Source organism: Capra hircus, chromosome 7 (assembly GCF_001704415.2).
Source record: "Capra hircus breed San Clemente chromosome 7, ASM170441v1, whole genome shotgun sequence".
Classification (NCBI taxonomy): domain Eukaryota; kingdom Metazoa; phylum Chordata; class Mammalia; order Artiodactyla; family Bovidae; genus Capra; species Capra hircus.
The window spans coordinates 104511508-104527537 of record NC_030814.1 but is presented as its reverse complement, the minus strand read 5'-3'; the positions used below and the strand labels follow the sequence as shown (position 1 = coordinate 104527537).

The 16030-nt window shown below is 47.9% G+C and overlaps 1 long non-coding RNA gene across 1 annotated transcript; it reads left to right on the top strand.

The window, feature by feature from the left end:
* LOC108636406 lies at positions 2323–15589 on the top strand. The gene is made up of 3 exons (XR_001918373.1): positions 2323–2564; positions 14469–14510; positions 15551–15589. It is a non-coding gene; the product is annotated as an uncharacterized LOC108636406 (long non-coding RNA).

Genomic DNA, 16030 nt, shown 5'->3' with positions numbered 1-16030 from the left:
CACAGTGGCGGGCTCCACCCCAGCCCTGAGCCCAAAGGAAGTCACTTCTGGGGGTTTCGGAGCCAAGCCTGTCCTCTCTGGGAGCGGCTCATCTCTCCCCCTGGCCACCTGGAACCTCGGCGTCGAGAGCCCAGCCTGAGATGCCCACTCCCCCCATCCTTCTGGCCTTCGGTGTTCTTGGAGGACGGTCGCAGTGGGGAGGAACGGTTGAGCTCACCGGCATCACTTAGAAAACCTTTCCGTGTCTGTATCAGGAGGAGCCCAGGGTGAGCTGGAGGTGTGTTAGATAACACTAGAGATTCTATAACACCAGGCACATGGGACTTCCTGGCGGCAGTCCAGTGGTTAACACTCCACGCTTCCACTGCAGGGGGCACAGGTTCAATCCCTGATTAGGGAACTAAGATCCCGAAAGCCAGCTGGTGCAGCCAAAAACAAACAAAGAAAAACACCAGGCATGGCACAGCTCAGGGCACCTGCAGGGCACTCATCCCTCGTGCCCCTTTCAACTTGGATAAGCGCAACTTGTTTTACAGAGGAAGAAACCAAGGCCCAGAGAAATGAACAACCCTTAATTAAGGGCTAGATCCACGCCAGCTCTGTCAGCTGCATGAAGGCTAAAGGGAACTAATTGGTTGATGGGATTGAACATGATAGCTTCGGGCGCAACTGAACCAAGGAGCTTAACCTACTTCCCTAGGCAGCCTCTCTGTCACCTCTCAACTCTGCTGTCCTGTGTCAGCTTCATTTCCAGGCAGGCAAGATCATGGCCCGCTGCTCTGAGCTGACAGTCACACACTTAAGCGATGTTTAAAAGAGCTCTGTTTTCTGATAGTTATAGTAGAAGCAGGGCTTCCCAGATGGCGCTCGTGGTAAAGAACCTTCCTGCCAGTGCAGAAGACACAAGAGATGCAGGTTGGATCCCTGGGTTGGGGAGATTCCCTGGAGGAGGGCCTGGCAACCCACTCCAACATTCTTTCCTGGAGAATCCCATGGACAGAGGAACCTGGAGGACTACAGTCCTGGGGGTCGCAAAGAGTCGGACTCGACTGAAGCAACTGAGTACGCATGCACAGTAGAATCACCACAACTGCATTTTATTGACCCAGCCTGGGGCAGTTGCCTCTCTCTTCAAACCAGTTACAGTGGTTAAAGGGCCCCAATACACTGATTGGGAGGGTCTGGGAGACTTCACTGAGAGGGGAGAGGATTAGCCCTACTCACACCAAGATGCCGTTCCCAGAAGGAGCAGAAACAAAGGCTGCAGGTAGGCAGAGCCAGGGTTAAAACCCGAGCCTCCACCCAGAGCTCTACTGATCTGCTGATCTCAGCTGCTTTTGACCAAGCACATCCATCCCTTCAGATACCTCCCACTTCAAAATTGCCAAAAGTCAGACCCTGGGAGGATATCTGGAGCCCCTCACTACTGAATCCCAATCTCTGCTCTCTTCCCTTTTCCTTTTTTTAAAAAGCCCTTTATTGTTTCTTTTCTATTTTCTATGTGTTTGTTCATTTTGGCTGCGCTGGGTCTTGGCTGCTGTGCACGGGCTTTCCCCAGTTGCCGAGAACAGGAGCTTCTCTGTAGCTGTGGTTGGACTCACCGCGGTGGCGTCTCTTGTTGCGGAGCACAGGCCCTAGGTGCAACGGCTTCAGCGTTGCAGTATGTGGGCTCCAAGGCTGCGGTGCACCTCTTTTTGCAGAGCACAGGTCTAGGTGCAGCGGCTTCAGCGTTGCAGCACGTGGGCTCCGAGGTTGCTGTGCACCAGCTTAGGGGCTCCTCAGCATGTGGGATCTTCCCAGAGCAGGTATCAAACCCGTGTTCCCTGCACTGGCAAATGGATTCTTATCCACCATGCCACCAGGGAAGTCCTCCCTCCCCTTTTCTGAGCCTCAATTTCCTTCTCTGTAAAATGGGCTGAGGGCAGGGAGCCTATTGCACTCAGTGAACAGTCAAAGGTCACCCTGGGTTTACAGAAAGAGTTGCAAGGAAAGGACTTTTCTGAGTGCTAATGGAGTCCACCCTGAGAGAGGTGTCAGCCTCAGGGGTCAAGACCCAGCAGGGAAGGCGTCAAGAGGCTGGCAGCAGCTGGGGGCCCAGCAGAGGCTCAGCACACGGCTGTCAGCCCAGCCCTGGGAGGCCAGCCTCTGAAGGCTGCCTTCATCTTCCCAAGAAAATCACAATTCTCTCTTTCCCCTCAGCCCTTCCCAGTCCCCTCCTCCGCCCTCGTTTCTTGTTTACTCATTCAGGGCCATGATTTATTTTTGGATGAGAATGTCGGTCGTCTTTGCTCTTGCGGCCACCTGCCAGAGCCACCCGCTGGCCACACTGAGAGAAGGGAGGCCAGGGGGACTCCAGCCTAGCTGAGATAGGGTGGGTCCTGTGGGGAGGGTCTCCATCAGGCCCAGCCCTCGTTCTTTTGTTTATCTTCACAGACAGCAACTAGGAGAACAGGCAGCCAAATTTTTGGATTTCTCCACTCTTGATGAACAAAGAGACTGACCTGTCAGTCTCTAGCACTGTCTTTGCTGCGGACATAAACAATGTCGCTCAGAAACGGACATGGGTAAGCCAGGCATGGTTTGGGGTGGGTTGTGAAGTGTCCAAATATGCACTCTTTCAGTTCATGCAGACAAGTAAGGATGGGTTTGTTTTCATTTTTAAAATTATGTTTAGGAATTCCGTGGTGGTCCAGTGGTTAAGACTCTGTGCTTTCTTTCAATGTATGGGGCGTGGGTTTGATCTCTGGGCAGGGAAGTTCTGCACACACATGGCCAAATATATATATATGTATCTCCCCTCTCTGTACTGTAAGAGAGGAAGCCTCCAGTACTATGGCCATCTGCTTATGACTCTGTCTCCTGCTCTGGGCTCCATTTTAGCACCTAGCTCAGTGCCTGGCATATAGTGGGTGCTCAATAAATGTGGGACTTCAGGGGAACATTTTTAGAAAACAGCTTTATTGAGATATAATTGAGGTATCATTCAATTCATCCATTTAAAATATATAATTCAATGGTTTTTAGGATATTCACAGATATGTGCAGCCACCACCACGGTCAATTTCAGAACCCTTTCCCTACCCCCAAAATAAACCCTGCGCCCATTCCAGTCACTGACACGCCCCCTCCCTGCAGCCCCTGGCAACTGCTAGTCTCCTTTCTGCCTTTATGGATTGGCCTGTTCTGGACACTTCATACTAATGGGATCCCACTGCGTGTGGTGTTCTGTGTCTGGCTTCTCTCGCTAAGCATGTCTTCAAGCTCCATCCACAGTGTAGCCCGTGTCAGCACTTCATTCTTGTTGATGGCTGAGTAATATTCCGTCGTAATATTCACACTTTGTTCATCCCTACTTCTGTCTGTGGACGCTTGAGTTGTTTCCACCTCTGGCTACTGTGAACTTGTGTGTCCAGGTGTTTGTGTGGATGGAGGCTTTCACTTCTCTGGGATATGTCCTAAGGACCAACAGCAAATGTTTCCTGGTTATATTGAACCCTGTTAGACTTCGGTCAGATAGTCTCCTGGGCGGATTTCCCTGGTGGTCCAATGGCTGTGAGTCTGTGCTCCCAATACAGGAGGCCCAGGTTCGATCCCTGTTTAGGGAATGAGATCCCATATGCTGTAACTAGGAGTTTGCACGCTGCAATGAAGATCGAAGGTCCCAAGTGCCACAACCAAGACCTAGCACAGCCAAATTTATTAATTAACTAATTTTTAAAATAGTCACCACTGTGGAGAACAGTAAGAGATTCCTTAGCAAACTAGGAATGGAACTACCATATGACCCAGCAATCCTGCTACTGGCCATATACCCTGAGAAAACCAGAATTCAGAAAGACACACGTGTCCAATATTCATTGCAGCACTGCTTACATTAGCTAGGACATGGAAGCGACATAGATGTCCACTGACAGCTGAATGGATAGAGAAGCTGCGGCACTTATGTGCAATGGAATATTACTCAGCCATAAGAAGGAACCAATCCGAGTCAGTTGTAGTGAGGTGGATGGACCTAGAGCCAGTTATGCAGAGTGAAGTAAGTCAGAAAGAGAAAAGCAAATATCATATATTCATACGTGGAATTTAGAAAAATAGCACTGATTAACCTATTTACAGAGAAGAAATGGAGACGCAGCTGTACAGAATGGACTTGTAGACACAGTGGGGAAAGGAGAGGCTAGGAGAAACTGAGAAAGTGACATTGACTTATACGCGCTTCAATGTGTAAAATAGACAACCAGTTGTTGTTCAATCACTAAGTCATGTCTGACTCTCTGAGACCCCATGAACTGCAGCGTGCCGGGCTTCCCTGTCCTTCATTATCTCCTGGAGTTTGCTCAGACCCCTGTCCATTGAGTCAGTGATGCCATCCAACCTCTGTCGCCCTCTTTTCTTTCTGCCCTCAATCTTTCCAAGCATCAGGGTCTTTTCCAGTGAGTTGTCTCTTCGCATCAGGTGGCCAAAATATAGGAGCTTCAGCTTCAGTATCAGTCCTTCCAATGAATACTCAGGGTTAACTTCCTTCAGGATTGACTTGTTTGATCCCCTTGCAGTCCAAGGGACTCTCAAGAGTCTTCTCTAGCACCGCAACTTGAAAACATCAATTTTTCAGTGGAAAGCTGCTATATAATACAGGGAGGGCCAGCCTGGTGCTCCGTGAGAATCTAGAGGGGTGGGATGGGGGGAGTGAGGTCAACAGGGAGGGGACATATATATAATTATGGCTGATTCATGCTGATGTACAGCAGAGACCATCACAACATTGTAAGGCAATTATCCTTCAAAAAAAAAAAAAATCAGTCACCTTGGTTGGATAGATAAACAGTCCAACCCCTCAGGCTTTGAAATCAGGAATGCCAGCTGGAATCTCCCACTGGCTCGTCTATTAGGAGGACCCCAGAGGCCCCTGGATTCCTCTGATCGCCTTGTAGAGGTCTGAGAGTAGAAAGTGCCCTTTCATTGTCAGCTGGTATGATCACTTTCTCTCCCCTGGGTCTCTCTAAAATTAATTTTTTGGTTTTTTTGTGGCCCAACTGGTCCACCCCTCAAGGTGGTGGGGAACCAAAGATAGTCCTGTCCATGGGACTGGAGACACCTATATCTCTGATCTGGATCAGGCCTTGGGGTTTTGGAGGGGGGCTGATCTCAGAGCATGCTGCCCTGGGTTTATTTTGGTTGAGGGTGGCGGGCTGGGTCAGCATGTTGGGGATGGCCTGTGCCCAGGACCATGAAACCTGAGGCCTCAAATCCACGTCCTTGGCATGCAGGTGTCTTGGATGGCATCCAAGGCCAAGAACCTAGTCTGGGTCCAGTTGAGAAAGGCCGAGGTAGGCTGTTCTTGCCTCTAGATGCTCTCATTTTGTCAAGGAAATCCCATCTCTAAAACGCAAGCCCTGGACCTCACTGATGGCCCGTGGTTAAGACTCCATGCTTCCAGAGCAGGCGGCGCAGGTTCAAGCCCTGGTCGGGAAAGTAAGGTGCTGCATGGACAAAAAAATAAAAAGCAAAGGCTTCCCTGGTGGCTCAGTGGTGAAGAATCCGCCTACCAGTGCAGGAGACGTGGGCTCAGTCCCTGGTCTGGGAAGATCCCACTCGCTGCTGAGCAGCGAAGCCATGGGCCACGGCTACCGAGCCTGTGCTCTAGCACCCAGGAACCGCAGCTACCGGCTCTTCCACCCAGAGCCTAGCGCTCTGTAACGAGAGATGCCACTGCAGTGAGATGCCCGCCCACTGCAGCTAGAGAGCAGTCCTGCTCGCCGCAGCCAGAGAAAAGCCTGAGCAGCAACAAAGACCGAGAACAGCCAAAAATTAAAATAGATATCAGTTCAGTTCAGTCGCTCAGTCGTGTCCGACTCTTTGCGACTCCATGATTCGCAGCACACCAGGCCTCCCTGTCCATCACCAACTCCCAGAGTACACTCAGATTCACATCCATCAAGTCAGTGATGCCATCCAGCCATCTCATCCTGGGTCGTCCCCTTCTCCTCCTGCCCCCAATCCCTCCCAGCATCAGAGTCTTTTCCAATGAGTCAACTCTTCCCATGAGGTGGCCAAAGTACTGGACTTTCAGCTTCAGCATCATTCCTTCCAAAGAACACCCAGGGCTGATCTCCTTCAGAATGGACTGGTTGGATCTCCTTGCAGTCCAAGGGACTCTCAAGAGTCTTCTCCAACACCACAGTTCAAAAGCATCAATTCTTCGGCGCTCAGCCTTCTTCACAGTCCAACTCTTACATCCATACATGACCACAGGAAAAACCATAGCCTTGACTAGACGAACCTTAGTTGGCAAAGTAATGTCTCTGCTTTTGAATATACTGTCTAGATTGGTCATAACTTTTCTTGCAAGGAGTAAGCGTCTTTTAATTTCATGGCTGCAGTCACCATCTGCAGTGATTTTGGAGCCCAAAAACATAAAGTCTGACACTGTTTCCACTGTTTCCTCATCTATTTCCCATGAAGTGATGGGACCGGATGCCATAATCTTCATTTTCTGAATGTTGAGCTTTAAGCCAACTTTTTCACTCTCCTCTTTCACTTTCATCAAGAGGCTTTTTAGTTCCTCTTCACTTTCTGCCATAAGGTCGTGTCATCTGCATATCTGAGGTTATTGATATTTCTCCCAGCAATCTTGATTCCAGCTTGTGCTTCTTCCAGCCCAGCGTTTCTCATGATGTTCTCTGCATAGAAGTTAAATAAGCAGGGTGACAATATACAGCCTTGACACACTCCTTTTCCTGTTTGAAACCAGTCTGTTGTTCCATGTCCAGTTCTAACTGTTGCTTCCTGATCTGCCTATAGGTTTCTCAGGAGGCAGTTCAGGTGGTCTGGTATTCCCACCTCTTTCAGAATTTTCCACAGTTTATTGTGATCCACACAGTCAAAGGCTTTGGCATAGTCAATAAAGCAGAAATAGATGTTTTTCTGGAACTCTCTTGCTTTTTCCATGATCCAGCGGATGTTGGCAATTTGATCTCTGGTTCCTCTGCCTTTTCTAAAACCAGCTTGAACATCAGGAAGTTCACGGTTCCCGTATTGCTGAAGCCTGGCTTGGAGAATTTTGAGCATTACTTTACTAGCGTGTGAGATGAGTGCAATTGTGCAGTAGTTGGAGCCTTCTTTGGCATTGCCAAAATAAATAAATGTAAATTTAAAAAAAAATAAAAAGCAAGTCCTGCCTCTGCCCAGCGTGAGGCCTCTGGGTGCCTGTATCAGTGAGGGCCTTCTAAAGAAACAGAGTAGTACGACACGTGTTGGGACTTCACTAGTGGTGGAGCAGATAAGAACCCACTTGCCAGTGCAGGGAACATGGGTTTAATCCCTGGTCTGGACGACTTGATAAGCCATGGAGCAGCTTAGCCCATGCGCCACAACTCCCGAGCCCCAGTGCTGCCATCACTGAAGCCTGGGCACCTATAGCCCATGCTGTGCTACAAGGGAAGCCACCCCGGTGAGCAGCCCACAGGCCGCAGCCAAGAGTGGTCCCCCGCTCGCTGCAACTAGAGAAAACTGGCGCAAAGCAACGAAGACCCCGTGCAGCCAAAACTAGGCTGAACAGATAGCTGCTCTAGGTCCTAGTTGCGGCAGGCAGGACCTTCGGCCTTTGTTGCACTATGTGGGATCTTTAGTTATGGCACTCGAACTCTCAGTTCCCTGACCAGGGATCGAACCCGGGCTCTCTGTATTGGAAGCACCGAGCCTGAGGGAAGTTCAGTGGACCACCAGGGAAGTTCCATAACTTGCAGTCTTGAAGAGAGTTCTTTTTTCCCAGGAGACTCTGTTTTGGCTCCTGAGGCCTTCAGTTGATTAGATAAGGCCCCCCCAGAGTCTCAAGGATAACTTCCTTGCCTTAACGTTGACTGATGGGAGGTGCTAACCACATCTGGGAAAGACTTCCACAGTACCCTCTAGACTAATGTGTGACCAGCCCCCTGGGATCTGCTGCCTGCCGAAGCTGACATGTACATTTTCACCATCGATGTGTTTTCATGTCTCCAGCCCACCACGAACCATCCGTGAGAATGCCGGCTCCTGTGAGAAGATCGTGGGAGTGCTCCCCAGTCACAAGGGAGGGCACGTGGAGGCATGTTGACTGACCACATCTGGACAGAGAAAGTGGGACGGGAAGGAAGCACGTGGGCATGTGGGGTGTCTGTGGGAAGGTGGTGGAAATGTCAGCAAGGGGCGAACGCCAAGGCCAGGGCCATGGGGAACCGTAGTAGGTGTTGGAGCATGTGGCATGGTTGGATACAGCCATTCCCTTCTCCAGGGGATCTTTCTGACCCGGGGTTCGAACCCGGGTCTCCTGCATTGCAGGCAAATTCTTTACCGTCTTAGCTACCAGGGAAACTCGTGGTTGGATGCTTGCCGCTTGGGGGAACTTCCCTGGCAGTCCAGCGTATAAAATTTCATGCTTCCAATGCAGGGGGCCTGAGTTCAATCCCTGTTTGGGGAACTAAGATCCTACAGCACAACCAAGCCTGAGCATCTCAGCTTCTGAGCCTGAACGCGCTAGACCCTCTTGTTGCAGCTGGAGAAGGCTGCACACAGCATCGAAGACCCAGAGAAGCGAGAACAAATAATATATCTTTTAATTTTAAAAATTACCTAACAAAAATTACAGAAAAAAGAATGTCACTGACTGTTATGGGTCTGTCAGCACCCTCAGGTCAGGGCAGTGAGTGTTAGGATCCCAGTCCTTGCAGGACATGGCAAGGCCTGGGCCCAGGGCTGCGGGGATTGGGGTGGGGCTGGTTTAAAATGTTCCAGGTACATCAGCCTGGGATGAGTGTTAAGTTGCTAAAATCAACACGCTGAGCTCTTTGGTTCAGGCCTCTACTCTCTTCTGGCCATTATGTCAGAATGACCCCCTTGGGCTGCACAAGGTCAGTGACCTGACCCTGAAAGTCTGTGGTGCCTGTGCCCCTCCCCCTGTGGGACCACTGGGGAGCAGTTGCCTAGAGACGGCCGCCTCCCCTTCCTGCTCCCAGTGGAAAGCTAAGCCCCTCTCCCCTGGCAGACAGTCTGGAAGGAAAAACAGGCTCCATCTTGCCATTCCCCAAACATGCAGAGACTTTTCCTACCCCAGGGCCATTGCACCGGCAGTTTCCTCTGGCTGAAATGCATTTCCTATCATTTTCCCCACAGCCAGTTTCTCCTCGTCCCTCAGGCTCGACCTAACTTTCACCTCCCCCAAGAAGCTTTGCTATCTTCAGTCTGGACGTTGCTGTTCAGTCGCTAAGTCTGACTCTCTGCTGAGGGAAGAAAGGAACAGGCCAAGCTGACTCCATCTTGAAAAAGAAGGACAATCCATCTTGCACTTTCAGTGAGCTTTGGACCATGTGCCTGGTAGCCATGGCGATAACATACCTACGCCGAACTGGCCTCCCAGACTGATAAACACCAGATTCCATACCGAGATTTCCTGTCGCCAAAAAGAATGTAATGATCCCCTATATGGTCAATCACCTTTGTAATCTTGACGGCACCCACTGGTGTAGGCCGCAGTGTATAACCAGCTGACCCTTCTGATTATGAATCATGCCTGTAACCTGATTGTATCTCCCTTTGACATTTTCCAGGCTAGGTTTAAGGAATTTGGGGAGGTGGGCTTGAGCACTACACGTAAGGTATATAAGGTTTTCACAGAAGTCGGTCAGAGTCCTTGGCTAAGGGAAGCCCTGCCTTGGCCCCGCCAGTGTAATAAACTACACTCCACTATCTGCATTGTCCTTCTGAGTGAGTTTGTTTCCCAGAACATGTGGCTACAACATTGCGACCCCATGGACTGCCTCACGGCAGGCTTCCCTGTCCTTCTCCATCTCCTGGAGTTTGCTCAAACTCATATCCATTGAGTCGGTTATGCCGTCCAACCATCTCATCCTCTGCTTCCCTCTTCTCCTCCTGCCTCCCATCTTTCCCAGCATCAGCATCTTTTCCAATGAGTCAGCTCTTTGCATCAGGTGGCCAAAATTTCGGAGCTTCAGCTTCAGCATCAGACCTTCCAATGAATATTCAAGGTTGATTTCCTTTAGGATTGAATGGTTTGATCTCCTTGCAGTCCAAGGGACTCTCAAGAGTCTTCTCCAACACCACAGTTCCAAAGCATCAGTTCTTCGGCGCTTAGCCTTCTTTATGGTTCAACTCTCACATCCGTACACGACTATCGGAAAAACCATAGCTTTGACTATATGGATCTTTGTCAGCAAAGTGATGTTTTTGCTTTTTGATATGTTGTGTAGGTTTTTCATAGCTTTCCTATGTCTCTGCGACATCACCTGTTTTACCTCCCCGGATCTAAAACAATTTCATTTCCTTTTATGCTTCCCTATCTGGAGTGTGGAGCCATGAGGATGGGATTTTTTCTGCCTTGATCACGGACACATCCATAGTTCCCACAACACCACCTGTCTCTCAGTAACTGCTTGTTGAGTGAGTGAATAAAGAGCCACACCCCCTTCTTATCCTTCTCTTACCCTTTAAACAGCGACTCTGCTTCCCCTCCTCCCCCGGGGGTTTCCCTGTCGCCATGGAGACACTGATGCCACTGCTTTCCTCTCCTGTCGCTCGCCTGAGCCATTCCGGCAGCTCTGCCCTCACTCCTTCCGATCCATCTCCAGAGGAATATTTTATTTTTCATTATTTCATGGTTGCCCCGCACAGCATGTGCAACCTTAGTCCCCCAGCCAGGGATCAAACCTGCGCTCCTTGCAGTGGAAGCGTGGGCCACCAGGGGCGTCCCAAGCTGAACGTTCTTGCAAGAGGTTGTGTTGATGACATGGAGGGATCTTGCCTAAGGGGTGGTGTAATGAAACTCACAGGAGCCCCACTCTTGTTTTTAAAAAAATTGTTATCTGTTTATTGGCTGCTCTGGGCCTTCGTTACTGTGCTCAGCCTTTGCAGCGAGCGGGGCGACCCTCTAGTCGTGGTGTGCGGGCTTCTTACTGCGGTGGCTTCTCGTTTTGGAGCCCGGGCTCCAGGCACGTGGACTTCAGTAGTTGTGGCACGTGGGCTTAGTTGCCCCGCAGCACGTGGAATCTTCTAGGAGCAGGGATCAAACCCAAGTTCCCTGCGCTGGCAGGCAGATTCTGAAGCACCAGCGGAGCCCCAGGAGCCCCTCTTAGAGACGAGACGTTGGAGGTTCAGGGAGACCAGCAGGCAGGCCATCCACCGGATGGTGCCCCCCAGGGGCAGGGTGCCATTCTGGACCCTGCTCCACCCGCTGTGGGGCACGGATGTCACTGAGACCCGTGTTCCTCACCTAAGCACTGGAAGCATGGTTAGACTTGGTGAGGAGGTGCTGCGTGCACCCACCCCAGGCAGCGTGCAGTAGGACCTCAGTCCTCAGGCTGCTCGTACAGTGTTACTCTCTGTTTCAGTGTGCCCATCGGTAGGATGTGTGTAACAGACTATTTGCCATCCTAACCATCCTTAAGCGCGCAGTTCAGCGGCACTAGGTACACTTACATTGTGGTACAACTATCGCCCCGGCCCACCTCCAGAACTTTGCCATCTTCTCAAACTGAAACCCTGTGCCCGTGAAACCCGAGCTTCCCATCCCCTCCCTCAAGTCCCTGGTAACTACTCTGCTTTCTCTATGAATTTGACTATTATAGGTATGTCATATAAGTGGAATCATAAAGGCATCCTTTAAATGGTTTTTTTTTTTTTTTTTTTTTTTTTTGGCTACTGTACAGCACTGGGAACTCAATATTCTCGAATAACCTATATGGGAAGAGAATCTGAAAAGGAATGCATAAATGCAGGATTTAGTCCGCAAAAACAGAGCTATGTTAAGCAACATGGAACTGAATATTATTTTTCAAGCAAAGTTAAAAGCACATTGTATTTCCCTCTGACCACTTGCCCAGTCCCCATCTATTCAAGAGAGATAAGCTTCATCTAAATTGTCTCATCTGATTGATGGTTGTCATTTATAACTTTATTGCTACTTTTGTCTCGGGCATTCCTTTGGAAAAGGTGTACAGAGTCATTACATGTTCTAATTTATTCTCTAAAGATAAGTCAAGCATTTATCTGCTGATACTTTTGAAGTTGACCTTTCTTTATACTTAGAAATGTCTCTTACCAGTAGGCTTCCCTGGTGGCTCGGATGGTAAAGAATCTGCACACAGTGCAAGAAACCAGTGTTTGATCCCCGGGTTGGGAAGATCCCTGGGAGAAGTAAATGGCAACCCACTCCAATATTCTGGCCTAGAAAATTCCATGAACAGAGGAACCTGGCTGCAGTCCATGGGGTCTCAAAGAGTCAGACATGACTGAGCAACTATCACTCACTCACATGTATACCTGACTCACCTTGCTTTACACCCGAAAGTAACAGAACATTTGTAAATTGACTATTGGCTGCTGATGTATATGTGTGCTCAGCTGTGTACGACTTTGCGACCCCGTGGACTGTAGCCCGCCAGGCACCTCTGTTCATGGAATTTTCCAAGCAAGAATACTGTACTCTAGTATAAAACTAACAATTAACAAAAGAAAATGGTAAAATAAAATGTAGAGTTTACCATCTTAACCATTTTTAAAAAGATCTTTTTATGGACCACTTTTAAAGTCTTTAATGAATTTGTTACAATATTGCTTTTCCTTTATGTTTTGGTTTTTTGGCCCCAAGGTATGTGTGATCTTAGCTCCCTGACAAGGGATCGGGCTCACACTTCCGGCATTGGAAGGTGAAGTCTTAACCACTGGACCACGAGGGAAGTCCCCGTCTTAGCCATTTTTAAGTGTACAGTTCAGTAGCATTAAGTATGTACACTTTGTTGGGCAACCATCACCACCATCCATCTCTAGAACCCTTTTTACCAGGTAAAACTGAAATTCTGTTCCCATTAAAGAACTCTTCATTCCCACCTCCCTTAGCTCCTCAGCTCCTGGCACCCACCACCCTTTCTGTCTCCATGAATCTGATCATTCTAGGTGCCATATGTTAACTGGAATCCTGAAGTATTTGTTCTTTTGTGATTGGCTAACTTTTGGGGCTCCAAAATCACTGGAGATGGTGACTGCACCCATGAAATTAAAAGACGCAAGAAAAGTTATGACAAACCTAGATAGCATGTTCAAAAGCAGAGACATTACTTTGCCGACTAAGGTCCGTCTAGTCAATGCTATGGTTTTTCCAGGGGTCATGTATGGATGTGAGAGTTGGACTGTGAAGAAGGCTGAGCACCGAAGAATTGATGCTTTTGAACTGTGGTGTTGGAGAAGACTCTTGAGAGTCCCTGGGACTGCAAGGAGATCCAACCAGTCCATTCTGAAGGAGATCAGCCCTGGGTGTTCTTGGGAAGGAATGATGCTAAAGCTGAAAGTCCAGTACTTTGGCCACCTCATGCAAAGAGTTGACTCATTGGAAAAGACCGTGATGCTGGGAGGGATTGGGGGCAGGAGGAGAAGGGGACGACAGAGGATGAGATGGCTGGATGGCATCACTGACTCGATGGGCGTGAGTTTGAGTGAACTCCGGCAGTTGGTGATGGACAGGGAGGCCTGGTGTGCTGCGGTTCGTGGGGTCGCAAAGAGTCGGACACGACTGAGCGACTGAACTGAACTGAACTGAACACCACTTAGCATAATGCCCTCAAAGTCAATTCATGTTGTTACTGTTGTTGTTCAGCTGCTCAGTCATGTCCAGCTCTTTACGACCCCATGGACTGCAGCACGACAGACTTCCTTTGGGTACACCCGGAGGTGAAATTGCTGGACCATGTGGTGATTCTATGTTTAATTTTTTGAGGAACTATCAGACTGTCTTCCACAACAGCTGCACCATTTCACATCCCCACCAGCAACGCATGGTTCCAGTTTCTCGTATCTTCAACAGTGTCAGCTTCCCTTTGCTTTTATTATAAACATCCTAATGAGTGTGAAGTGATAGCTCACAGTGGTTTTGATTTGCATTTCCCTGATAACTAATGAGCATCTTTTCATGTGCTTATTGGCCATTTGTGTATCATCTTGCCCATTTTTATTTATTTTTTTGTTTGTTTTTCTGTTTTTATTTTAAGGTGAATTTTCTTTTTTTTTTTTTAATTGAGGTATAGTCTTTGCCCGTTTTTAAAGGGGGTTGTTTGTCTTTTTGTCTTTCAGTTTTATTATGTGTGTGTGTGTGTGTGTGTGTGTGTGTATGCTAAGTCACCTCAGTCGTGTTCAACTCTGTGTGACCCTATGGACTGTAACATGCCAGGCTCCTCTGTCCATGGGATTCCCCAGGAAAGAATATTGGACTGGGTTGCCATGCCCTCCTCCAGGGGATTATATATACGTTATATACATATATAATTATATATTGCCTTTTTACTCTCTTGATTATTTCCTTTGGTGCACAAAAGTTTTTAATTTCCATGAATTTCATTGTATATATTTTTTCTTTTGTTAGCTGTGTTTTTTGGAGTCATATCCAAGGATTTTGCCTGATGTTTTCCTTTTTTTCTTGTTCCATTCAGCTCTCTGATCCATCTGGACTTCGTTTTTGTGCATGGTGTTAGGTAAGGTTCCAGCTTCATTCTTTTGCCTGTGGAGATCCAATTTTTCCAGAACCAGCTGTTTCACTGAAAAAAAGAAAATCTGTCCTTTACCCCACTGAATGACCTTAACATCTCTATAAAAAATTACTTTACCATGTATCTGAGGGTTTATTTCTGGATCTTTGTTCCATTGATCGATTTGTTTTTGTATCAGCACCACACTATTCTGATCATTGTAGCTTTGTAAGAAGTTTTGAAAACAGGAAGTGTGAGTCCTCTAACTTTGGTTTTCTTTTTCAAAATGGTTTTGGCTATGCAAGATCCTTGAGATTCCATATAAAATTTAAAAAATTTTTGGCCATGCCATGTGGCATGTGGGATCAATCTTTTTTTTACCAACCAGGAATTGAAACCATTCCCTCAGCAATGGAAATGCTTACCCAATGGATCACCAGGGAAGTCCCAAGATTCCATATAAATTTTATAATAGATTTTTCTATTTCTTCAAAAAAAGTCATTACAATTTTTATATGAGTAGCATTGAATCTGTAGATTCCTTTGGATAGCATTGTCATCTTAACAATATTAAGTTTTCAGTCTATAAACTCAGATGTCTTTCTGCTTGCATCTTCTTTAATTTCTTTTGGCAACATTGTGTAGTTCTTAGTGCACAAGACTTCCCTTTCCTTGTTAAGTATACTCCTAAGTATTTTATTCTTTCTGATGCTGTTGCAAGTAGAATTGTTTTCTTAGTTTTCTTTTTGGATTTTTCATCGTTAGTGTATACAAATGCAACTGATTTTTGCATGTTGATTTTGTATTCTGCTGCTTTGCTGAATTTGTTTATTAGTGCTAAGAGGGTTTTTTGTTGTTTGGCATGTGTGGGGTCTTTATAGGGTTTTCTGCATATAAGATCTTGCCTCTTGCAAAAAGAGATCATTTTACTTCTTCCTTTCCAATTTTGGTGCCTGTATTTCTTTTTCTCGTCTAATTGTTCTGGCTAGGCATTCTAGGACTAAACTGAATTCAATTGGTGAAAGCAAACATCCTTGTTGTTACAGACTGAGTGTTGCTGCTGCTGCTGCTAAATCGCTTCAGTCGTGTCCGACTCTGTGTGACCCCATAGACAGCAGCCCACCAGGCTCCCCCGTCCCTGGGATTCTCCAGGCAAGAACACTGGAGTGGGTCTCCATTTCCTTCTCCAATGAATGAAAGGGAAAAGTGAAAGTGAAGTCGCTCAGCCATGCCCGACTCCCAGCGACCCCATGGACCGCAGCCCACTACCCCCAGATTCATATATTGACGTCTTAACAACCAACGTGATGCTGTTAGGAGGCAAGACCTTTGGGAAGTGATTTGGTCATGAGAGAAGAGCCCTCATGAATGGGATTCATGCTTTATAGAGAGACCCCAGAGAGCTCTCTTACCCTCTTTGCAGACTGTGAGGTCACAACCAGAAAGCAGCCCAGAAGAAGGCCCTCACCGGAGCCTGACCACACTGCACACTGGTCTCAGACTCCCAGCCTTCAGACTGGGGGAGA